The sequence below is a fragment of the Telmatherina bonti genome (assembly GCF_933228915.1).
Source record: "Telmatherina bonti genome assembly, chromosome: 10".
In the NCBI taxonomy this organism is placed as follows: domain Eukaryota; kingdom Metazoa; phylum Chordata; class Actinopteri; order Atheriniformes; family Telmatherinidae; genus Telmatherina; species Telmatherina bonti.
Window position 1 is genome coordinate 5537287 of NC_136628.1, and position 27084 is coordinate 5564370.

At 43.5% G+C, this 27084-nt stretch overlaps 1 protein-coding gene across 1 annotated transcript in view; it reads left to right on the plus strand.

Moving 5' to 3' along the window:
* The window catches only part of cadm1a (cell adhesion molecule 1a), a 486946-nt gene that overhangs the window by 449746 nt on the left and 10116 nt on the right, over positions 1-27084 (plus strand). The window lies entirely within an intron of this gene.

Genomic DNA, 27084 nt, shown 5'->3' on the forward strand with positions numbered 1-27084 from the left:
TGCCCCCTCCTTAACATCCTGGATTATGGACTATCTAACATCAAGACCAAAATATGTCAGGATGGGGAGAAGTGTTTCTGGAAAACTCTGAAGTGCAGCACTGGGGCTCCACAGGGGACTCTTTTAGCACCCTTTCTTTTCACACTCTACACGTCATATATATACTACACTTCAATATTTTTTATTCCAGACCTGCAACAATTTTTATTGTTATGGATTGAACAATATATTGGAAACATTCCTCAGAAATTTTCTCCATATTGACATGAACATAGCATAACACAATTGCTGCACATCCGCTATAAGAAGCTCCCATCCCACAGCATTATGATAAGAATTTCCCATTCCACTGCATCACAATGAGAATCTCCTGTTCCACCGCATCATGATGAGAATCTCCCTTTCCATCACACCCTAAAAGCTACTCCTTTTGATGTAGATCTGGTGACTGTGGAGGAGAGTGAACTCATCATGTTGGAGATGATGTGAGCTTTGTCACATAGTGCATCATCCTGCTGGAGGTATCTACCTGAAGATGCTATACTTTGATCATACCAAACCAGGCCAGATTTGTCTGTGTGTGGTGTAGCGTCAGTTTACTGTTCTTAGCTGACTGGAGTGGAACGTGGTGTGGTCTTCTGCTGCTGTAGACCATCATCATCAACCCTAGATAATTGTGTGGGAAAATTCCAGTAAATAGTAAACCAACACATACTGAAGCAAATCAAAAAAGAACTAATTTCTCAGGTTCATAGAGGAGAAATGCTTGTTCTTTTGTCTTTGTTCCTGGTGCAGTGGATGAGTGTAAATTATGTGGATGCAAGTTCATCAAGATTCAACTTATTAATCTGATTTACTTATTCATACGTATGTCATGTAAATAGTTTAAATGATTACATGACTTGGCATTTTAACTTTTTGTTTGCACCCCATAAAGAAAAAGTAAAGGTTTTAAAGGCTCTACTATTGATATATAATTATAATACAGGCATGCATGTATTTGATTGTAAGAGGAGTAAACGTTATTATTAATAATCAGATGCTTGGTATAAAAGGTTGTGACCATTCTTTCTATTTTATCTTTTCTGCTTCTGCGTAGTTTACAGCTATCAGAGGTACTTTAAGACCTATAAGAGGCCAAGAAAGACATGTTCTAAATCCCCATCAGCAGATAGTAAAAAGGCTATTTAGCTGTTAGGCTGCAAACCAGTAAAGAAGAGGTAACCTGTCTGGAGAAAGAGGAAGGTTTAAACTTGATAAGTCCAGATCTAATCCCACCCACTGAACAAGCAAAGGTTTCTTCAAAATGAATGTTTCTGCATAAGATAACCTTTTACCTCACAAGACAATACAATGTTATGGGTTCCTTTGCATATTCGGACCCACTTAAATGTAGGTTGTTAGATTAACAATTTAGAATTTAGATTAACTTTGATCCAGTTATTAAGAATACAGAAATTACCATTTTAACATTTATATAGCACTTTGTCAGGTACCTGATGCTCTTTGTAGTAGATATATTATTCATTATATAATGTGAAGCCACATACACCAGTGAAGCCTACACTGGAGGGAAGGACGGAAAACAGACTAACTGGGAAAGAAGGATTCAAACCATCAAAATTCTGGTTATTGGTAAACCTGCTCAACCATTTGGACCACCGTCATTTGGCACTTTTGGGTCCTTTTTCCCTTCATGGTATCTTCATCTTAATTGACATAACCAATATAAAATGACAGAAATTCATGGATGTTATGTATTGGGTGGGGGGATCTAAGGAGTGAGATGTATGAACTTATTTGTATCCATCCATCCATCTTCTGCCGCTTATCCAAAGTCGGGTTGCAGGGGCAGCAGCCTAAGCAGGGAAGCCCAGACTTCCCTCTCCCCAGCCACATTTGCCACTCTGCTGGGGGGATCCCAAGGCGTTCCCAGGCCAGCCGAGAGATATAATCCCTACAGAGTGCCCTGGGTCTTCCCCGGGGCACTCAGAGGGACCCAGAGGGACGTGCCTGGAACACCTCACCGGGGTGGTCTGTGTGCATCCTGACCAGATGCCCGAGCCACCTCAACTGGTTCCTCTCGATGCGGAGGAGCAGCGGCTCTACTCTGTTCCCCTCCCGGATGACCGAGCTCCTCACCCTATCTCTAAGGCAGAGCCCGGCCACCCTGCGGAGGAAACTCATTTCAACTGCCTGTATACGAGATCTCGTTCTTTCAGTCACGACCCACAGCTCATGACCATAGGTGAGGGTAGGAACGTAGATCGACTGGTAAATCGAGAGCTTCGCCTTCTGGCTCAGCTCCTCCTTTACCACGACAGACCGGCACAGAGTCTGCATTACTTCCGGCAATACGCAACAAGCTCTGACACCTGTCGTACAGGGACCGGATAGCTCATACAAGGGGGTACTGTACCCTATACTCTCGGAGTAACCCCACAGGAGTCCCCAGGGGACACGGTTGAATGCTTTCTCAAGGTCCACAAAGCACATGTAGACTGGTTGGGCAAACTCCTATGCCCCCTCCAGGACCCCAAAGAGGGTATAGAGCTGGTCCACTGTTCCGCGACCAGGACAAAAACCTCACTGCTCCTCCTCAATCCGAGATTCGACTATCTGGTGGACCCTCCTCTCCAGGACCCCTGAATAGACCTTACCAGGGAGGCTGAGGAGTGTGATTCCCCAGTAATTGGAACACACTCTTAAAAAAGGGGACCACCACCCAGTCTGCCAGTCCAGAGACATGTCCCTGATGTCCAAATGATGTTGCAGAGACACGTCAGCCAGGACAGCCCCACAGCATCCAGAGCCTTAAGGAATTCCGGGCAGATCTTATCCATCCCCGGGGCCTTGCCGCCAAGGAGCTTTTTAACAACCTCAGCGACTTCAGCCCCAGAGATAGGAGAGTCCACCCTTTAGTCCCCCAGCTCTGCTTCCTCATCAGAAGACATGTTGGTAGGATTGAGGAGGTCTTCGAAGTATTCCCTCCATCGACAATGTCTCTAGATGAGGTCATCAGGTCCCCATCTCCACTGTACACAGTATTGACGGAGCACTGATTGCCCCTCCTGAGCCGCTGGATGGTGGACCAGAATCGCCTCGAAGCCATCTGGAAGATTTTCTCCATGGCCTCGTCAAACTCCTCCCACCCCTGAGTTTTTGGCTTGGCGACAGACGAAGCAGCATGCCGCTTAGCCTGTCTGTACCTATCAGCTGCCTCCAGAGTCCCAGCCATACTTGGTCTGGTCCCTCCCGTTGACACCTGTTTGCCATGGGTGACCCTACCAGGGGCATAAAGCCCCCGACAACATAGCTGCTATGATCATCGGAATACATTAACCCCTCCACCATGATAAGGTGATGGCTCAGGGAGGGGAACTTATTTGTAATAATAAATATTAATAATAATAATAACATTACAGATCCGCCACATCTCAAAGTCCTGGCTACATTCCACCCCTACCTCCATCAACATGGAGCATCCAGTGTGTGTGGTGGAGAGTGTATCTGTGTGCGTGTGCCAACCTGTGTTTATCTCTGTGCTGCCTTTGGTTTGCTTTGATTACCCTTTAGTCTTATGTCTTCTGTCATGTTTTGGTCTTTTGAATGTTTGCTTATGAGTGTAATTTGTTTTCTCCCCCTGCCCCGCTCCCCCCCTGCCTCTTCCTCCCAATTCTTCTTTATTTGCATGCCGTTCCTCCTGTTACACACGTCTCTCCAAAACCACCATGTCCCCTCCTTGTGTGCTCAGACACTGCACCCAGCACTGAACCTTCAGCTCATGGTTGGTACCTCTACTTTTCTCATTGTTTTACCTGTATGATGTCTCTGCTGCATGCCTGTTCTTACTGTTGCATTATGTTGTAACACACAGAGCTGTTTCCTTTTATTTGGTTTTATTGGTTTAGTCATATGTAATTTATTGCTTTGAAGAGAACCAGTTACAGCAAAACAACTTCCAGTCTTTCTCGCTGCAGATCCTGAATGCACCAACTTAGCAATTAGTGTCACCCTGAAGGTGTCACAGAGACATATAACTGACTTTGAGGACTGAACTGATGATATCAGCAGCATGAGATGATTAGGTTGAGGGGCATTTATTTGTTTTCACATATTTGACTGAAGATGTTGCGCATCATTTTCTAATTTTGACCAGTTTGCATCTCGTTACCATTACATTGTTTTTGGTTGCCATTCCGTTTTTTGTAACAGCACATTTGTGGTCACAAGAGCTCAGTTAATCAATGTGTTCATTTTGCTCCATCTGAAATGTTGAACTGACTTCACTCACTTGTTTGTAATGAACAAATTAGTGAGCTTGCAGAAAAAATGAGTCATGGGCTCCTAATAAGCTCCTGTTTGTGGTAATTTAGCAGCATGATTTAATTTAGATCTATGCATCATTTAAAGTCTCACACAGGTCAACAAGGCAAACACACTGAAGAAATTACTATACAGAATTATAGTAAAGACACACCAAGCCATCTAGACAATCTAGACCTCCCTGCCATCTATGGTTCCATTTGTATGTTGTTTTTTTTTATGTTGGCTGCATAATCTTGTGAAGGCAATTAAAGCATCCAGTGAGGATGCTGTGAAATATAAATAAATTAATCAGATTTCTGAAAAGGGCCATGTGAAGATAAAGATGGTCTAATTGGAAAGTTGCTGGTTCAGTCCTCAATTTCATTTAGTTAGTACAGTCACCAGCCACATTGTCAGGCCCAACTGTTCAGCTGCTTGTTAACAAAAGTATCTAACCAGCCAGTCACACTGTAGTCACGTAGACACTGTGAGGATGACTTTCTGAAGGATTGGAGGATGGGGGTGGTGGGGCTTTGCAGGGAGAGGGAGGGTGCGGTGGTGAGAGGGAGGCAGAGGGAGGATGGGAGGGTTGTGGGGAGGGGTTAGTGGGGGGGTGGGATACGGATGTGTCCTTGGGGTTTCCAGCCCTGGTGTCGTGATGGCACCGGGCCCATGATAGTTTTGCTCTGGGCAGGCTGGGCCCACTGGGTCTTGGCCGGGGGGTACTGGTGGTCTTGGGACCTGTGAGGTGCTGGCTCTCCGTGCGGCCCGCGCTTCAGCGCCCGTTGCCCACCGGGCCGGCTTGCCGTCGCCCTGTGCTTCCCGGTGCCCCTGCCTCGTCACGCCGGGTGGCGCCTGTCTGGAGGCTTCCTCTACTCTGGGCTCGGAGGACAGCGGCTCTCTCTGCTTTGCCTGCCCGGGCTCTGTGCGCGGTGGGCTTGACGGGCCCTGGGGGCCTTGGCTTCCTCCCCAACGCCTCGAGTCGTGGTCGTGCTCCCCGACAAGCACTCAGCTGATCTTTTGTCGATCACAGGTTGAAAACTCACACGTGCACGCCCACAAAGCGCTCATCTTCCCATCTGCTTCCTACTAAATGTTGCTGATGATTCTCCACAGGTGTGTTTGATAACAGTTGGTATTGTAATTGTTATTTTATTTATTCATTTTTTATTTCTATTTTTATTTTATTTGTTGGTTTTGCATATTATGCATATTACTATTCTACTTATGTCTTGTTGTATTGCAGTACTGTAGTAGTTCATATTGTTTTGCGAATACTGTAACTTTAGCATCTTAGACACGCCTTTCTTTTCTCTCTCTCTTTTTCTACCTTCATCTTCTTTTTTTTCCTCTTCCCATGCCAGGTCCAGCTCGGCCATATCAAGACTGACGATGATTACAAAAAAAAATAATAATAATAATAATAAAAATATTCAGATTATCAAGGGATTATCATATACATGAGATGTCTCCCTTGACAGAGCAAGTCTGTCTGGCAAAAATATGGCACGCAGATTGCTGTTCTGTATGCTGAGATGCTGGACAGGACAGGTGGGATAGACTCGCTGTGACCCTTCGTCAGACTAAGCGGTTAGAATAATGAATGAATGAATGTTATCTGCACCTCCTGACACAGCACTGACTTCCTCCATTATTGGTCGTGAGGATTTCTTCTTATTAATTATGATGGAAGCTTGTGTTGGAGAGACGACAGATGTTTTCTTTTCCGTTTTACAAGATGTGTTTTTAACATTGATGAATTTTTCAATGCTTTCTGCAGATGTTCTGTCTTAATATATAATCACATTTAAAATTCTGGTAATTACCAGCAGTCGATCTTCCTAATCACGATTATTGGAATTTTCTGTTGGCTTTACATCATACTTTGGACTAAATGCAGTACACAGTGAATGGAAAGAGCCAAATTTAAGAATTCCTTAAAGACTTACTTTAGAGGTTTCAACTAACTTCATTTCCTTGTATTAAAAACAATTATTTTGAATAAGTTGATGAGGCAGGTGATAAACTTGGAATTTAAAGCATTTATTCATCTTACTGTTTTCAGTAACTTTTTTAAAATATTATTATTATTATCATTATTATTATTATTATTATTATTATTATTATTATTAATAATTATTATTATTAGTAGTAGTATTAGTATTATTATTATTAATGGGAATGCCTGTGGGGAATTCACATTATTGAGATCCTGTCCATTTTTATTATTCCGCCAAACTTTGCCGTCCTCCTACACTGTTCAAGTTACTTCAACCATTCACATCTCAAACCCCGCAGCTCCTCCAGAAGTGTGTTATGACTTTTGTCATTTCAAATCTTTGTAGTTTTTGAGATATTTAACATTTTGCAAAAATTAATTCAGCCTTGTGTTTGGAGGAAAATCTTTCAAACCCACTCTGCATTGGATGTTACAAAAATTCAGCTCTGCGATTGGTCAGTTTTTGCATAATGTGCTGAAAACTGCTTCAACAGGGTTTCAGAGCTCTGCACCAGTTTGCAGTGTCTGGTTCGTCAAGTTCCCGTCCCCATTGTCTTTCCTGCAAAAATGTTAGGCACGCTACTCGTCCTACACCTTTTGCCTCACTTTAACCATTCAAATATCAAACTGTTCAGCTCATTCAGGAGATATGTGCCATGACTTTTGGTCTTTCTAATATGGAAACTTTTCAAGTTATTCACATTTTTGCCAAATGTTAAAATTCTCTCCAGTGATTGGACAAAATGGAAGTCAGCTCAGCAATTGGGCTGTTTAGTGCACCGGTACACAGGTACACATACAAGCACGGGTTCAAATGCAGCATTTAACATACAGATCCGTTGTCATTTGTCAGCTGTTGCTTGTGTGATGGTGTGCAGTTCTGCAGGCTGCTCAATGTAAACTATTGGTCTCATTTGTGCACTTTAAGGAGCAAAGGAATTTATTTGCAAATGTCACAGCTAAATATGAAAGATCTGTTCCAACAATGCTCCCTGCAAAATTTCAACACTTTGATAAATGTTAAACACATTAATAAAAAGTTTTTCACATTGAACAAAGTCTTTCACATCTTCACTGGAGTTTAGTTCAACCTTGCACATGTGTTTGAAAGCTCTCCAGTAATCAGAAAAGCTAAAAAGGAAACGGAAGCTCACTCATTTCTGTATTCCCAGCCCAGTTTGTGTCACGAAGTCAGAGCCTGTTAAAAAACATCAGCACTGACTGCCCAGCTCTCTGCATACTCTCAAATGTTGTTGCCATGGTGATGTCCCGCTGCTCTAGGTCAAAAGCAAGAAGACACTGAAATTGTGTTGAGTTTGAAGGCTCTTCTTGAGACTGTCCATTTTCCTCTAAAATAAATGAGGTAGAGAGGAAAAGGCGAGGAGGGCAAGAGGAGCAAATTGAACAAGCAGCTGAGAAAAGAGGAGGTTGAGGATGAGCCGGTGGACTGGAGGACCGGATGTTGAAAAATTTTGTTCTTATGACACTGAAATGAGAGAGGCACAGATACAGGAAGAACTCAGACATTAGGTGGATTTTATTCTGAGTTGGAATAAATTGCAGAGCACTTTGATCTATGAGAAGTCAATCAGTCTGATCAGTTTAGAAACTACAACGAGGAACCTGTTGTTTTGGGTGTTTATTCTGTCTTCTTTTTACCTGCTTTTACTACAAATAAATTAGTTAAGAAAAGGTTATTCAGATTTTTCAGAATAATTACCATCAAGACTGTTGAATGATTATTATGTTATTTTTCATAATAAGGCCTGCCTGAGGTAAATTTCCTCCCTGCAAGTAGATTGTTAAATACCTCAGCGGATACCTCATCTCACATGCATGTCCTCATCCTTCCAATGGGTAATGTGAGATCACTAGCTTAAAAAACAAATGAGCTTGAGATGCTAACAAGGTCTCAGAAAGAATACAGAGAGTGCAGTATTATGTGCTTCACCAAGACATGGCTGCATGAACACATCCCTGACTGTAATGTGTCTGTACCGGGCTTTAAAACGGTCCGTGCAGACCGCAGTAGACAACACAGCGGAAAGCTAAAGGGTGGTGGAATTGCAGTGCTGGTTAACCAGTCATCCTGGACATGTTACTGTCAAGGAGAAGATATGCACAAGGGACATGGAACTGTTAGCTGTGAGCTTCCGTCCATATTATTTACCCAGAGAGTTTACCTGTGTTATTCTGGTAGCGGTTTATATAATACCTGGTACTGCACCAGACACAGCCTGTGATGTCATCGGCTCCGTCGTTGCTCGGCTACAAACACAGCATCCAAACTCATTCATGGCGATCTCCGGAGACTTCAACAACGTCTCCCTCTCTGCAACTCTACCAACATTCCAGCAGTTTGTCAGCTGTTCCACCAGAGAAAATAAGATGTTGGACTTATTTTATGCGAATATGAATAATGGATACAGTTGTTCTGCCCTGCCTCCTTTAGGAAGATCTGACCATAATCTGGTTCTTCTCACCTCCACCTAAAAGCCCATCGTTCAGCAGCAATCAGTCATCACAAAGACTCAAAATCTGGTCTGCTGAAGCTGAAGATGCTCTTAGAGGAGGCTTTGAGGCTACAGACTGGAACGTCCTCTGTGAACCTCATGGAGACGACATCAACGCCATGACTGAGTGTGTGACAGATTACATAAACTTCTGTGTGGACAGCATCGTCCCAACAAGAACAGTGAGGTGCTTCCCCAATAACAAACCCTGGATCACCAGTGACCTGAAAAAGCTGCTGAACATCAAAAAGAAAGCCTTCAGGGATGGAGACAGGGAGTTATTGAGGGCAACACAAAAACAACTTAAACCACAAACTAAGAAGTGCAAGGAGGACTACAGGAAGAAGTTAGAAAGTCAGCTCCAGCAGAATAACCTGAGGGATGTGTGGTCTGGAATGAAGGAGATCACCGGCTTCAAGTTAAAGGGGGACCAGCCTGATGGAGGTCTGGACAGAGCTAATGAGCTGAACATATTCTTCAACAGTTTCAGTTCACCCCCTACCTCCAGCCCAACAGACCACACACCCTCCATAAGCCCACTGCTTTTCTGTCACGCCTCCAATCTGTCACCCTGCAGCTCAGTCATGGACCAGAACACACTGAACATATTCTTCAACAGGTTCAGTTCACCCCCAGTGCTGTGGAAAACCTCCTGCCTTGTTCCAGTACCTAAAAAACACAACCAGCTGAACCAAGTGACTACAGACCAGTTGCCCTGACATCTCACATCATGAAAGTCCTGGAGAGACTCTTACTGGCTCACCTCAACAAGCAAGTAAACACCTTTCAGGACCCATTCCAGTTTGCATATCGTAATGGACTTGGGGTTGAAGATGCCATCATATACCTGCTCCAGAGAGCACACTCTCATCTGGACCATTCAGGCAGCACTCTGAGGGTCATGTTCTTTCATTTCTCAGTGCTTTTAATACCATTCAGCCTGCTTTGTTATGTGAGAAGCTCCATAAATTCCAGGTGGATACCTCCACAACCACCTGGATCTATGACTACCTCACAAACAGACCACAGTTTGTGAGACTGAAAGGTTGTGTGTCTGAGATGGAGGTCAGCAGCACTGGTGCACCACAAGGAACTGTACTCTGGCCATTCCTCTTCACTCTGTACACCTCAGACTTCCAGTACAACTCTGAGTCCTGTCATCTGCAGAAATACTCTGATGACTCTGCAGTTGTGGGGTGTATCAGGGATGGACAAGAAGCAGAGTACAGAGAACTGGTCAGTCAGTTTGTTAAATGGTGCGGTGACAATCATCTCATATTAAATAGCAGCAAAACAAAAGAGATGATTGTTGACTTCAGGAGGAAGAAGAATAAACAAAGCACTGTTTCCATCCTGGGAGAGGTGGTGGAGGAATACAAGTATCTTGGAGTTCAGCTGGACAACAAACTGGACTGGAAATGCAACACTGACTACATCTACAAGAAAGGTCAGAGCAGACTGTACTTCTTAAGGAAGCTGAGATGGTTTAACGTCTGCACCAAGATGTTGCATATCTTCTATAAGTCTGTTGTGGAGAGTGCAGTCAGCTTTGCAGCATCTGCTGGGGTAGTAGCATCAGAACCAGAGACTTGAAGAGAATCAACAAACTGATCCAGAAAGCTGCTTCTGTGCTTGGAGTAACTCTGGAGCCGCTGGAGCTGATTGTCCAAAGAAGAATGCTGCACAAGCTGATGAAGATGATGGAGGATTCTTCACACCCTCTCCACAACACAGTGATGAATCAACAAAGTGTGTTCAGTGAGAGGCTTCTTCAGGTCCGATGTAAGACTGAAAGATACAGAAGATCATTCCTGCCAGCAACCATCAGCCTCCAGAACAAGACCTCCTCAAGTTAATTATTATATACTGCAATGTTAACTTTCCCTTTGGGGATTACTAAAGTATTTTTCATTTCATTTTCATTTCATTTAATTTCATTTAATTTCATTTCATGTCATTGTCCTCGTCATTTTTACAAGTCATTTCAGACCTGCCAGCCTGTCCATTCATCTAGCACTTTTTGAGTCATTAGCCAGGATACTTTCATGCAACAGTTGCATAAAAATGTTATAAAACAGAATGAACATTCAGTGATTTTGTAATACCAAATATTAATTACATCTCCACATTCCATCTGTCTCCCAACTTCTAAATGGGAAGCAGACTTATCCAGTAATATGAATCAAAATGAATGGTCACAAATCTGTTCAAACACATTTAAAATGACTACGTATTCAAACATGCAATTAATACAATTCAAAATTCTGCATAGAACTCATTATACAGGACACAGGATGTTCAGGATGGGTCTGTCACAATCAAATATCTGTTAACACTGCACTGACAACACAATTGACAACTACTATCATGCTTTATAGTCATGCCCACCTGTCCAGAGATTCTGGCTTCAGGTATGTCAAGATCTGTCAGACTGCTTTAAATGTAATATACCTACAAACCCCACACTGTGCCTACTGGGTCACTTGGGTGAAAATAACATAGGGTTCAACTCTGCAGATCCAATGCTCACTAGCCTGTGCATCGCAAAGAAAACTATCCTTGTGAACTGGAAAAGCAAACAGAAGCTTTGCATCCAGCAGTTTAGAAATCTCTTATTAGATTACATCAGCATAGAGAGGATGTCTGCCTCCTCAAAGTCTCAATCAGCTGAATTTCATTCCCTCTGGTCCCCTGTGATCAGCTCCATCACTTAGTGTGTGTGTGTGTGTGTGTGTGTGTGTGTGTGTGTGTGTGTGTGTGTGTGTGTGTGTGTGTGTGTGTGTGTGTGTGTGTGTGTTAGTGTGTGTGTATGTGTATACATGTGTGTATGGGGTGTGTATGGAGGAGAGTTGTGGTGCGTGAGAGTAGGGGAGTGTGGTGGTAGGGTAGGAGTGTGTGTATGAGGGAGTGTGGTGCTGCAAGGGGATGGGGGTAGGGGTGCATGTATGGGGGAGTGTGTTGGTGCATGTGGATGAGGGGTAAGGGGGGATGTATGGTGGAGTGTAGTGATACACTGTGATGCGGTTAGGCGTGTGTGTTGGGGGAGTGTTGGGGTGCAAGTGTGTATATAAATGTGTGTGAGGGTGCAAGTGTATGGGTGCATAGTGGTACATTAGTATGGGGGATGGAAGAATAGAGGGGCATATAGAGGAGTGTTGGGGTGCATGTGGGCGGAGGTATAGTGGTATGTGTGTATGGGGGTGGAGGGGTAGTGGTTATCAAGAGGGTAGGACATAGATGAGAAAGGTGTTTGTTTGACAGGTGTTTGTGTGGTAACTTATTGGGGTGTAGGCAAGGAGGTACTCCAGCATGTCTCCGGGTAGGAGGTGTTCTGGGTGGGTGTGGACGGTGGACCTTTGGTCTGGGGTCCCCTTCTGCCACTCGTCCCCCTCCTTGCCTTCCTGCCGCCCTTTGCATGTGGCTGATTGGTGCCTCCTGGGGCCGGCGGTCGCTCCTTGGTGAGGGCTCTGGTTGTTGGGGCTGACTGCTCCTGCTTGTCCTGGCCTCAGGGGCCCTGGGAATGGGGGCGTGCCTAGTGCCAAAGGCAGCTCACCTTCTAGAGCGAGTCACTTCCCTCTGGTCCTAAATCCCCTTCCCCTTCCTCGCTCTCCACCACACACAGGTAGGGTGTTAGGAGGTGTGTCCTGTGTGGTCAGAGAGGCCATGAATGTGGTCTTGATCACTGCACCCACCTCTCAATTTTAATTACACTTAGTCACCATATCACAAAAAACACATTGGCAACTCATGGACGTCTGGGGGTGGTGGGCAGTAGCTGTGGGGGCCCTGATCAGGGCCTTACTGGTTTCTGCTCCCCCAGGAGCGTCCCACACAGGACATGTTGGGAAGGAAAGATGAGGGCGTGCGGGAGTGAATGGATTGTGGATTAAAAGTAAGAGAGTAGAGGTGGGGGGGAGGTTTGTTTGGGTAGAATGGAAGTGGGGTGGGGGAGTGTGCAATAGGGTGTGTGTGAATAAAGGGGGAGTATGTAAGTGGGGTGTAGAGGGGGAGGGACGGGATTGGAGGTGTGGGCACGTACAGGAGGTAGGATATGAATGGAGACGGAAAGGTGAGTTGGGGTGCGTGTGTGTAGGGAGGAGTGGATGATTTGAGGTGTGGTGGGGATATTTGTGGGATGGGGTGTGTGTGCTGATAAATACGGGAGTGAGTGAACTGGGGGTGAGAAGGGGGGTGGGGGTCTTGTGCCCCGGGAGCGCGGCTGGTGCACTGGGATGCGGCCTGGCCTCCACTCGGCAGCTGTCCGGGGATCCTGGCTCTCCATTGGTGTGGGCTGGACCCTCTGCCCGCGGGAGGTTGGGGGTTGCCTTCGGGCTCTTGGGGCCCTGGGGCCCTGGGGCCCACGCTCTGTCTGCCCTGGGCAGCCAGTGCCCGGCAGGGCCGGTTCTACCGGTCTGGGCCTGCTGAGGCCTGTTCCCCCTGATCGCGGGGGACTCCAGCTGGGGCTCCCCTCCGCTGCCTCCCAGGTGGGTCCATAGCTGGCTCTGGGGTGGGGTGGTTGGATCCTGTGCTTGGGGGTGGCTGCCGGTCACCTGGGTCTCAGGGTCCTCCTGGCCTGCTTCTTGCCTTTGTGTGGGCGGGGTCACATTGGCATGATCACTCTTCTCTGAACACGTTCCACTCTGTATGTTCTGCATGTGGCACAGTCACTGAGTTGTGTGCAGGATTATTCACTAACAGCAACTTGTTTTCTTTGTCTCCCATTAATAATTAACCAGATAGTTTATGTTGCTCTTGACACTTGATAGTCTAGTCCTCTGCAGGGGGAATAAGAATCTAAGATTGGCCTGTTTGTGTCTATATGTGTGAATATGTAGGTACATGCGTCTATATAGGCAAATGCGTATGGGTGTATATGCTTACGTTTTTGCAGATGTCTGTTTTTCCTTCTTTCTATTTTTATCTCTGTCTTTTTCTCTATCTCTACGAGGTGTTTTCTTTTTCTTTCCCTTTATCTTTCTGTTGCTCCTATCCTCTCTGGTCTGGTCCAGCAGTAGAAACTCAAAAATTTACACAAAATAAATAAAGAAATAAAATAAAAATCCAGAAAATCAAGGGGATCATCATACCAGTAATGCTCCCTTGGCAAAGTAAATTTGCTCAGCAGAACACAGCATCCAGACCATCATTCTGCTTGCTTAAATGCTGGACAAGACAAAAAAAAAAAAAAAAAAAAAAAACCTCTCCACTACTGAGAAAAGCAGTTTGCTGATTGTATTCTCTTTTTGCTTATTTGATAATGTTTCCTGCACAATGCAGATTGAGCCAAATACTAAAAGATTATATCAAATTGATATTTAACTAGCATAACTATGTATAATATAGTGAATGGTCAAAGTGTTACCATGAAATATCAATAGACAGGTCTTTTTTTGTAAAGTGGTGAGTCTGGAATTTGAATTTAAATAAACCTTTTTATTAATCCAGACTGCAATTGCTCAGGTTCATGCAGCAAATCCAGATCTAGGCTCATGCTAATGCTGTGTGCTGATGGGGTGACAGACTCAGGTACATCGCTGACATTAGTGTTTACAGTAGAAGATTGATTAGTTTAATGCCCTTTTTGGGAAAATCTGTCACCTTCAAAAAAGATTTATGGTGGTAGAACATGAGTTTACAAGGCTTAATGCAGCACTGCACTGAGTAATGCTCATTAAAAGCAAAGGTCTTCGTGATGTCGAACAATTATCGTCATCATTTTTCAGGTTAATGTACAATTTGATTTTAATTCTTGCTTTAGTCAGCATACCACTTGTTTATTATGTATTTTGGATTATTTACTGGGAAATCAAAATAAATGACAGTAATTATTAAGGAAGTAATTTAATTCTGACCTCCAAGCAGAAAAAGAACAGGGAATGGGAACTTCAGGTGTTGAACATTCTGAGTTTTTGAGATATTTACCATTTTGTAAAAAAAAAAAAGAAAAAAATTCAGCCTTGGGATTGGATTAAAGTCCTACAAACCAAATCCAGATTGGACGTTGAAAAAAAATTCAGCTCGGCGATTGGTCGATTTTTGCATTATGAGCTGAAAACAGCTTTAACGGGGGTTCGGAGCTCTGCACCGGTTTGCAGTGTCTGGTTAATTTCGGTCCTGGGCTCCATTTTCTTTCTTGCAAAACGCTGCTCCTCCTATACCTTTTGTCTGACTTCAACCATTCAAGAATCAAACTCTTCAGGTCATTCAGCTTATATATGCTATGACTTTTGGTCTTTGTAACATTTAAACTTTTCCAAGTTATTAATAAATTTTTGTCAATTTTTAAAATCCATGCCTATGATTGGACAAAGCAGAAAATGCAGCTCAGCGATTGGTCCATTTTCTGCACCGGTACACTGGTAAGCACTGGTATACAAGGCAAGGGTTCAAATCCCATGTTAAACATTGTGCAGCATGGTGGTTTGTCAGTTTTTTTTCACCCAGAGTGTCGTGTACTGGTCCATCAAAAAGCTTCAACTTCAGATGCAAACTGTGCAGGTAAAGCGCAGGTGGTCTACACATGTAAGATAATGTCTGTGCAATGCCAGTCTTGAAAGGATAAACACTTAATGTGAAACGTCTATATATTGTAAAAATTAAACTGTGCAGAAATGACAGTTCAATTTTTATGTTAAAATGCTTCAAATGAAACAAAGTGGTCTTTCCTGCAAAATGTGTGAAACGCTACTCCTATACCTTTTGTCTCACTTCAACCATTCAAATGTCAAACTCTTCAGCTCATTCAAGAGATATGTGCTATGACTTTTGGTCTTTGTAACATTTAAACTATTTAAGGTATTCAAGTTATTGTCAATTTTTCAAATCTGTTCCTGTGATTGTACAAAACAAAAAATCCAGCACAGCGATTGGTCCATTTTCTGCACCAGTACGCACTTGTATACAAGTCAAGGGTTCAAATCCAGTCTTTAACATTGTACACCGTAATGGTATGTTTGTTATGCACACAGAGTGCTGTGGACTGATCTGGTCAAAGAGCATTGACTTTGGCTTTGGCTGTAAACTGTGCAGATAAAGTGTGGGCTGTCTGCACAAATAAGATATATCCTGTGCAATCTCTGTCCTCAAAAGTTGTGCAATTATTTCAAAGGGTTAGTTCAAAGTAAAAAAAAAAAAAACTGCCGAAATGACAGTAAAATATTACAGTTTTGTTGTTAAAATGCTTCAAATGAAACAACATTGCTCGCATTGAACAATAAAGTCTAACTGATTACACAAGCAGTTCTGAATGGTTTTCTGCAATGATTAATGTAGTTTAACTACTGACTTCAGAATTTTAGTTGTATTTACAAACTATTTAAAATAATCTTTGGCTTTTTGACAGCAGTTCAACCTTTCACATCTTTTTGCAGTTCTGCTGATTGTACACTGGTAGCAAAGGCAATCCCATGCCAATGGTAAAAAATATTAGCGCTCCTGCCAGGATGTGAAGAAGAACTGTAGTGGCATAGTGGTAAAATTGCCTTTCATTCTCAAGATCGTGAGTTCAAATTCAGGTGCTGGATCTTCATAAATCATATCAGATGGTTGTACTTCTCCTAATGCTTATGCTGATCTATATGTAATAGCTCTTGTGTGCTACTTCACACATTTAAATCTTAAATTCTTTTTCCAATTCCACACTTCAGGAATTGTTAAAAAAAAAAAAAAAAAACCTTCCCATTCCAATGATTTAAAAAAAAAATTGATGATCCTGCCACAGTGCAGTTGAGAGCTGTGCTGGTGTACTGGTTAAAGAAGTGGGCTCTTGTTCAGATGTTTATGGGTTCAAATCCTGATGCGTGGCTATTAAAAACTAAGTTGGATAGTTGTGCTGCTTCTCTAAATGTTTTTGCATATCAATCATTCAGCATAAAAGGGCATTCACATTTGCTCTTCTGCAAGAAGAGTGTTTTTCTAGTTATTGCTTTGTTTTTGATTCTGGAAGATAACTGTTTCAACTCAGGCTGATCTTTGGCAGCTCCAATTGGATGTCACCCTTGTAAAAATTAAAGAAGAAAAAATTTGAGCATCTGATTGGTCAAGAGACCGACAGATAATCATCTGTCGGTCTCTTCAGCTTCAATATGGAGGTCCGCTAACATAATTGACACATTTTTAATCATTAAATATAATGAATCATGAACATAGCGTGGCGGAATTCACATGCAAAGTTTCTGGAAATGACACCACTCTTAGCGGATTGAAAACCTTCTCAAAAAGCTAGAATTGTCCCTAGCTCACAAGGAGTGTGCTTGTTATAGCTATTTTCCCCAGAAAGTTTTGTTAAGTTTCATAAAGTTTTGATGTTGTCGCTTTCAACTGGCGCCAAACCAGATGAGTACTGACACTTAATACAGGTATTTTTGCAGAAAAATATTTTTATTCCTTGGTGTGGGATGTGGATCACATCCTTACATTGATATTTATAATTCTATGAAGGGTAACAATGGCATCTTTGATCTTTCTTTCATGATTTTGAGTTGGAATTTAACCAACAGCTAGAATAAATGTTTTTGGGGTTTTTTTCCACAATGTGCCCTACAGGGATGGGTCGTTGCAGAACTCCATCCATTCATCCATTTTCATAACTGCTTGTTGAAATTAAGGTTCGCAGAAAGCTGGAGCTTATCCCAGCTATCATTGGCCAAGTTGCAGGTCCATCACAGAGACAAGTAACCATCCACGCTCATAATCACTCCAAAGGAAAAATTTTTATAAGTAACCATTTAACCTAACTGTTGGATGGTGGGAGGAATCCAGAGTACCGTAGAGAACATGCAAGCTCCACACAGAAAGGTCACTGTTTAAATATCCACCAACCAAGGCTTGAACCAGCAACTTTCTTGCTGTAATACCACAGTGCTAACCATTATGCCACCATGCGGCCCATTGCATTACTAGATTTACTCAAATTTAGCCAAACTAACAGAATATATGCGATCTGAACTGTATATATAATAGGGCTGTGACGATACACTTTTGTCCCGATTCGATTCGATATGATTCCCGATTTTTTTGGGTGCTGATTCGATTTAAATTGCAATTCTCACAATTCTTTGATATTGCGGATTTTTGTAGATTAAAAACAAAATTAATGTATAAAACTTTTTTTTTTATTTTATACTAGATTATTTTTATTTAAGAACAATGGATTTTTTTTAACAAAAAAATCTATTTTAAAATTGTGAAGCAAAAAAATCCCAATTTTCGATTTTTTGATTCAATTTTCCCACCCCTAATATATAATACAGCAGGTTTCATTTTATCATACCTGTAAACTGGTCTGCTTTGAGGTCAGGCTTTGATTAGAGGCCGAGATCACATATTCGTCCTTACCTAGGGGCTTTATTACCTCTGCCATTTTTTATCAGCATTCCTACATCTTAAAAAAAAGTTGAACCTTGAAGATGAAAAAATAGTATGAGAATGCAAGTGTGTAGAAAGCAGATGTTTAGAAAACAGGTGAAGAAAGGAGAAATTTATAAAGCTAAAATTTAGAATGGAGACAGGCAGAAATCAGGTGTCAATAGAAACCAGGCATGTAGAGACCAAGCGTGTAGAAAGCAGACGTGTAGAAAGCAGACATTTAAAACAAAAGCTCAGGTAAAGGCTTTAATACACACACACACACACACACTCATCAACAAAACCACCTTTGTAGAAATGGCTGGAGGCAGTGTATTAACAACAGGGTGGGAGGAGAGTGGTATTGATGTGGAGAGGGGTGGGATGAACATGCATGAGAGAAGAAAGTCTAGTCTGGCTGGAGAGAAGCTCCATTGTGGGTTTTCTTGTCTGCACCCATTTACATGATGTGCATCTCTGCAGACCCTGAGAGTCTTCAATATGTTAGGATAAGTCACTCCTGAGACTCGTAAAGCCATTAGTAGAAGGTGTTTATTGAGCTAGTCATGGCCCAGATACAGCCTAATATCCTGAGAACAATTATAGCCCATAATTATATGAAATTTTAGATGAGGACTTGATTAGACAAATGATGAATAGTGCCATCAGATTAAAAAGAGAGTGCAAGGTTTCCAAGGAGACACTCTTGGCTGTTTGCAAGGAGTTGAAACACTTGCTTTGCCTATTAAGAATATATTGTTTGAGAACAGAAGTTTTACTGGGAAGAAAGTTTGTAATTGAATATAATGTAATTCTGCTACACGTTGCACTACAACAGAAATAAAAAAATTTAAATGATAAATTTAAAATTAAATGTACTGTCAGGGCCTTTATTTTGTCTTATTTAACAAAGCAAAATGATGTTAGAGCAGTAGTTATGGCAGATGCTCGATGTTGACATGTTTGTTTGTTTTTATTTCTCAGCATTATCCAGTGCTTTCTCAACAAGTTGATTTTAGTGCGATTTATCTGTGTAAGTGTGTGAGAGAAAATTATTGGAATTTTTTTTTGGCTGTTTTTGTAATACGGGTTACTGAGTCATATGTTTTGGTATGTTAATGCTTGTTCTTCATTTTGTGTTGTTGATATTTGCTTTTTATTTAGTTATGTAAAGCTCTTTGCGATGCTCTTTGTATAAAAAATGCTACTGTATATAAATACAGTTTGGAATGATTGATGTTAAAAGCGTCACTATAGAAGGCAGTGTATAGCATGTTTTTTTTTTTTTTTTTTAGCAAGTAATGAACGCTGCTGTGTTATTACTTCAGCTTCAGAGATTATGCCATGGTTCTTTAGTTTGATTTGCCCATCCATCCATCCATCCATCCATCCATCTAATCCATACTATTAGACCCACTGTTCTGAAACAGATCGAACCCCAGCAGCTCTTTGGATTTCTCCAACACACAGTGGACTTGTACACAGTGGATTTTACACAGTGAATTGTGAACTTTGCTTTTCCGCATCCTATTTCTTTCTCAGCACATCATTAAAACAGTTAAACTATGTTAGTTACTATATTTTCTTTTGGATGTAGTATCTGTACCAGGCTCTCCTCAAGCTGCTTTGCAACAGAAAAAAGTTTAAACAATTTGTCTTTTGAAATAATTTTTAAGTGTTTGAAAGGTGCTGAGGTCTTTTGGGTTGAGCTGTTGTTCAACAGCAGGTTTTAGTTATAACCACGTCAAGATTTGACAGTTTTCACTCTTCCTAGTGATTCTTAGGATTTTTGAGGATTCAGACTTGGTTTATGGCTTAAGTGTGGTAAATAACTCTGTTCAAACTTGTGATCACCATTAGGTGTATGCTCATGCTCTATAATTATTGGTGCAGTGGTCCAGTACTAGCACAGGAGGCTCTGTACTGACACCCCTAAGAGGGGATTTAATGCGTGCAGCATGTGCTGTAGGGGCCAATTTCCAAATGTTCATCGTGGGGTGTTTGTCATGTTATGGGTACTAGGATGGGGTGAAGGAAGAGGAGGGCAGTAAGAAAAGAGCAGGGCAGTTTTACAAGTAGGGAAAACAAGGCAATTGCCCCATTTACTCAGGGCCCAATATAACTCCTCAAACAAATATGGCTAAAACAGTGATTACTTTTTTTTTTCTTTTTTTTTTTTTTTTTTAATGAAAATCATTTAGCTAAAATGCCAAAATAAAAAATGCTTATGTGTGTCTCAGGGCTCCCCTTCAGTCATATCTACATTGGATTAGTCCACCTTACTGTGCATTTGCAGACAGGATCCAGGAAGACTGCCAGCTCACATTGCACCCGACCCCTACAGTTCATCCTGCAGATGGTGAGCCCACGGGAGGTGGGGCACATGTAACCTCCTCGGGCTGAGCCAAACCAGACCCCACCGGCAAAGGCCCTGCCACCAGAAGCCCGCCTTCGTTACTAACCCGCAGGCCTGGCGCCAGAGGGGGCCCCGGCGACCGACGTCCGGGCAAGGGAACCATTACACCCATGGTTGTAGTCATCATAGGGGTCTTTGAGATGCACTTAGTCTGGTCCCTCCCCTAGACACCTGTTTGCCACAGGTGACCCAACCAGGAGCATAAAGCTCATGACAAAAAAACTTCAGGACACACAAACCCCTCCACCACAATAAAGTGACGACTCAAGGAGGGGACTCTGGAAGCAGCTGATTGGTACCGACAGACTAAGCGGGATGTGGCTTCGGCTGACGCCAAGACAAAAACTCAGGTGTCGGAGGAGTTCGGCGAGGCCATGGAGAAAAACTTCCAGATGGCTTTGGGGCAATTCAGGTCCACCATCCGGAGGCTCGATAGGGGGAAGCAGTGCTCCATCAATACTGTGTACAGTGGAGATGGGGACCTGCTGACCTCAACTCAGGATGTTGTGGGTCAGTGGGGGGAATATTCCGAAGACTTCCCCAATCCTACCAACATGTCCTCTGATGAGGAAGCAGAGCTGGGGGACTCAGGGGTGTACTCTTTCTATCTCTGGGGCTGAAGTTGCTGAGGTGGTTAAAAAGCTCCTTGGCGGCAGGGCCCCAGGGGTGGATGAGATCTGCCCAGAGTTCGTTAAGGCTCTGGATGCTGTGGGGCTGTCCTGGCTGACGCACCTCTGCAGCATCACGTGGACATCGGGGAAGGTGCCGCTGGATTGGCAGACTGGGTGGTGGTCCCCCTTTTTAAGAAAGGGAAGGCTGTGCTCCAATACAAGGGAATCACACTCCTCAGCCTCCCTGGTAAGGTCTATTCAGGGGTCCTGTAGAGGAGGGTCCATCGGATAGTCGAATCTCGAATTGAGGAGGAGCAATGTGGTTTTCGTCCTGGTCGTGGAATGGTGGACCAGCTCTATACCCTCTTTAGGGTATTAGAGTGGGCATGGGAGTTTGCCCAACCAGTCTACATGTGCTTTGTGGACCTGGAGAAGGCGTTTGATCGTGTCCCCCGGGGGCTCCTGTTGGGGTTACTCCGGGAGTATGGGGTACCGCACCCCCTTGTATGAGCTGTTTGGTCCCTGTACGACAGGTGTCAGAGTTTGGTCCGCATTGCCGGTAGTAAGTCGGATTCGTTTCTGGTGAGGGTTGGACTCTGACAAGGCTGCCCTTTATCACTGATTCTGTTCATAACTTGTGTCGACAGAATTTCGAGGCACAGCCGAGGTGTTGTGTGGATCCTGCTTGGTGGCCTCAGGATTGAGTCCCTGCTTTTTGTGGATGACATGGTCCTGTTGGCTTCATCTGGTCGTGATCTCCAGCTCTTGCTTGAGCGATTGGCAGCCGAATGTGAAGCGGCTGGGATGGGAATCATCACCTCCAAATCTGGTCATCCTCACCACGGTCCTCAGCCGGAATAGGGTGGATGGCCCTCTCCAGGTCAGGAGCCAAGTCCTGCCTCAAGTGGAGGAGTTTTGTTACGATCCTCAATGCAGTTTGTCCAGGGGTAAACAGGGGTGGCAACATTAACAAAAGAAAACCAGGAAAATGTGCAAAAGAAGGCTTTATTTTTGGACCCACTAGTCCCTAAAAGCATCAAAGGTCGGAAAACAACCAAACAAACCCAATAACAAAAGTATAAACCAAAGCTGGCACCAACCCAGCGGTAATCACAAAAGCGTCAACTCAAACAAAACAGTCAATCTCCTTCGCAGTCAGTGAAGGAGTGGCAAGCTGTGGCACCAAGGCTCAACCAAAATACAGCTGCCAGGAATGAACGTTGCCGACAGCCTTTATTCGGGTGCTCAGTACAAGGTCCCGCCAATCAAGAGTAGGTGGGCGTGTGGCGACCAATCAGCATCCAGCACACATCAGCCTGAGGGCAGCTCCAGGAAGAAAGCCAAGTGTATCAGATCCCCCAGGTGATGATGGTTGAAATGATGAGCTAGATGACTGGCCATGGGCCGTAACACCCTCCCTCTGAAAACAAAAGCCATTAATATACACAATACAAAATCATTTACAAACTCACCCTGGACAGGGCGTCGGCTAAAACGTTGGTTGCACCCTTTTCATGCTGTATTTGCAGATTGTATCCTTGAACAATCAGTGCCCACCGCATGAGGCGCTGATTGTGCTTGTACATCCTTGCTAGAAAGATCAGAGGATTATGATCAGTAAACACTTGCACGGGCACAGAGGCAGATCCCAGGTATATGTCGAAATGTTGTAAGGCTAACAACATTGCTAGGGTCTCTTTTTCAATGGTGGAATAATTTAACTGATGTCGGTCAAACTTACGGGAAAAGTAGCAGACGGGATGATCAGCTCCATCTCCACCTTCCTGCGACAGAACAGCACCAGCTGCCACGGCACTGGCATCTACCTCCAGTTTGAACGGTTTGGCCAGGTCCGGAGCAGACAAAACTGGGCCATGTTTGAGTAGGGCTTTCGCACTCTCAAAGGCATGCTGACTTTCAGGGGTCCAAAGAAAGTCGTGGGAGTGGATAAGAATCAGCGACAGTAACAGCATTCACCTTCCTAAAGTCAGTAATGAAACGGGGTGAGCCATCTGGTTTAGTCTCAAGTAAGCATGGAGAGCTGCATAGACTACAACTCTGTTTAGCAATTCCATTAGCCAACATGTACTCCGTCTCACTGTTTATTAGCGCCCTCTTAACATGGTTTACCTGATAAGGATGTTGCTTTATCGGCTTTGTGTCCCTGACGTCGATGTCATGAGTGATAACAGAAGTCTGAGAGGGAACATCACTGACCAACATAGGGAACTCAGCAACAAGTGAGACAATGCCATGTCTCTGGTTCTCCGTTAAATGAGTCAGGGTTGTTGGCAGGGCCTGTAACATTTCAACAATCATTCAACAATCATGGAGTCACTTGAGATGCTAAGCGAGCACATAACCCATCATCTGCGGTTGGGGTAGTGGCCATGTCGGCAAGAATGACAGCAGAACTAGCCACAACATCCAACACAGGTTTTCCCTCATGTACCGAAGTGCCAGAACGAGTGACATACGGTTTTAACATGTTGATATGGCAGACACGGGTTTTCCTACATCCTTCCGGAGTAAACAGAACATAATCTGTGTCCCTCAGTCATTCTTTGATGGTGTACGGACCAGAAAAACATGCGGCTAATGATGAGCCTGGTACTGGTAACAGTGCCAGAACAAGGTCCCCAACCTTGAATTCACGGGAAATTACAGCACAATCATGTCTACGTTTCATAGAGTGCTGTGACTTACCTAGGGTCTCACGAGCAGCTACATGAGCATGGTGTAGGCGTTCACGAAAGGCAAAAACAAAATCCAACACATCCCTTTTGGGAGAGGTGTGGGATTCCACCATCTTCTCTTTTAATGCCCGAAGAGGGCAATGAAGTGCATGTCCAAAGACTAGGTCAGCGGGGCTGAACCCTAGTGATTCTTGAACAGATTCACGAGCAGCGAATAATACAAAAGGAACTCTGTCATCCCATTCCTTCTTTTCAGCCAAACAATATTTCTTTAACATGGACTTCAAAGTTTGATGCCAACGTTCCAATACGCCCTGTGATTCAAGGTAATAGGCACTGGAAGTTGCATGTTTGATCTGCAAAGTACGGAGGACTTGCTTAAACAGATTAGACTGAAAGTTACTACCTTGATCAGTCTGGATGGTGCGTGGAAGACCAAAGGTTGAAAAGAACTTAGTGCTTTAACTACCCCCTTTGCTGTGATTCTCCGTAGTGGTATTGCTTCAGGGTACAGAGTAGCAGAACACATTATCGTTAGAAGGAACTGGTTTACTGACTTAGTTCGAGGAAGTGGACCAACACAGTCAATAATTATGTGTTCAAAGGGCTCTCCTACAGCAGGAATTGGATGGAGTGGAGCACGGAATAGGCTGATTGGGTTTTCCAACTTTTTGACAGATATGGCAAGATTTACAATATTTGGACACATCCGACTTTAAACCAGGCCAGTAAAAGTGCTTTAAAATGAGCTTGTAAGTTTTTGTGACACCCAAGTGTCCCAACCAGGTACTTTCATGTGCCACCTGTAGGATGTGCTGCCTGAAAGGCTGCGGAACGACCATTTGATGTACCACATTCCAATCAGAATCAGGGAGAATGACAAGACACCATTTCCTGGTCAAAACCCCTTTTTCAATACAGAAAGCTACAGGCTGTGCCTCAGCATCACTAGCACTTACCACTTTGGAGAAACACTGACGTAAGCTAGGATCTGCTCTCTGCACTTCACCCAAGTTTGCACGTGAGACTGGAAAAGTGTGATCATCAACAGTGGTATCACGCAGGGCCTGAACTTTTACATTGGACTGAGCATTATCATCATCAGCTATGATATTCTGATCAAGCTCCTCAGCAAGGACTGATGCCAAAAAGGTGTCAGACAAATCACAATCAGAACCTTCCTGTTCTTTTTGTCGAGTCTGAGCACGGGTGAGCACACAAACGGGGAATATCTGATTTTGTGGTTCTGGAGCACCAGTCGGTGGTTTGTCCAGAACTTCTAAAGCAGGGGTAACTTTACCACCCGCAATGTCATTACCCAACAGAAGGACAACGGCCTTTACTGGTAGCGCCGCACATACAGCCATGGGGAAAAGTCCTGAAACCAGTTTTGTTTTTAGGTGCACCCAATGAACAGGCTTGGGCAGATAACCCATTTCTACCCCCTGGAGAATCACATGATAACCAGCTGATGATGAAGCAGAGAACGGAAAAGCATCAGCCAGTATCACAGTTTGTGATGCCCCAGTGTCACGTAATATACGAACTTCTCTCTGGTCAACAGCATTTCCTATGAGGGAAATCAGCCTGAGGGCAGCTCCAGGAAGAAAGCCAGGTGTATCAGATCCCCCAGGTGATGATGGTTGGAATGATGAGCTAGATGACTGGCCATGGGCCGTAACAGTTTAAATATCTCGGGGTCTTGTTCACGAGTGAGGGAAGGATGAAGCATGAGATCGACAGACGGATCGCTGCGGCGTCTGTTGTAATGCGGACTCTGAGCCGGTCTGTCGTGGTGAAGAAGGAGCTGAGCCAGAAGGCCAAGCTCTCGATTTACCAGTCGATCTACGTTCCTACCCTCACCTGTGGTCATGAGCTGTGGGTCTTGACTGAAAGAACGAGATCTTGTATACAGGCGGCTGAAATTAGTGTCCTCCGCAGGGTGGCCGGGGTGCCACCTTTGCCTGGGGCCCAAAATTTCCTAAATTCCCACTGGAAAACAGGGAGAAGGAAAAAAGGGAGGAATAAGTCTTGGTGTGTTTCTGGTTCTCATCTGGGGGGGATAAAAGAAATAAGGTAGATTATTAGAGTTCAGGGTTCTGTTTGACTATAGTCCAATTTTAACTGGGTTAACTGTAATGTTGCATTTTACAGCCAAATTTAACTTTACCTGAGAGGTGGTGTATCAGCCTTAGCTACTTTACTGCACGACATTTTACTTAAAGACACACTACAGAACTTCTTTCATTTTCCACATCAAATGCCCCCTATTAACAGCTAATTTGGCATCCATCTTGCTTCCTACCTGACCTGCAAGCTCTCTCCAGCCAGTAAAATACGATCTTATTATGAGTCTTGTTTAGTCCCTTTCTGTCTTTTGATCTTCCTGCATTTCTTTGCTTAATCAACAACGTTGCCTGTTTAAAACAGTTACATAATGTGTCTTTAACTCTAAGCAAAACACAACTCAAAAACAGAGGAAAATAAAGTCATTTGAGTTTGTGGTCTCTCGCTAATCAACAGAGAAAATCTGCTCTGTTTTTAAGCCAGGTTGCACTGGAGTTTATGTTTTTTTCAACCAATCAAAGGATTGCAGTGTATCAAGCTCCACCCTTTTGAGTCAGACCAGTTAGACAGATACTTCAATTGAAGAAACCCCAGAAAGTGGGACAGGTCAGGTCAGATATTAGGGTACCCTTCCTTTACAGACAAAGTGGCCCAAGCCGGTGAACAAGGTGAACTAACAATCAATTTAGGATTACAGCCTTATATACTTTTCCTTCCCCCAACCCCATCTGAGAACATCATCACAGTTCTGGGTGTAGGGCCCCCAGAGTGAGGTTTACAACGCCAATCTCCAGCAGGGGGTGAATGTCCTTTGTAGATGTTTGCATTCCAGAGACACTTTGAAGTAGATAAGAACTTCTCTACAAACATTATTCTGGCCCTCTGTCTTCTACAGAGGCTGATGTCATAATTACAAGATGTTTCACACATTTACCTAAATCAGTCAATAAAACATATTTTTATATTGCAACTATGGATTCAATTAAGTGGTGGTAAAAGGTCCCCTGAATTACCTTTTAAGGTGTAAGAGAAAAACATATAATAAATTTCTACAGCAGTAAAGAGAATATGATCATAGTAGGGTGTCAAGTTACTGTTCTTGTCTTTACAAAACAGAAAGCTTAACTCA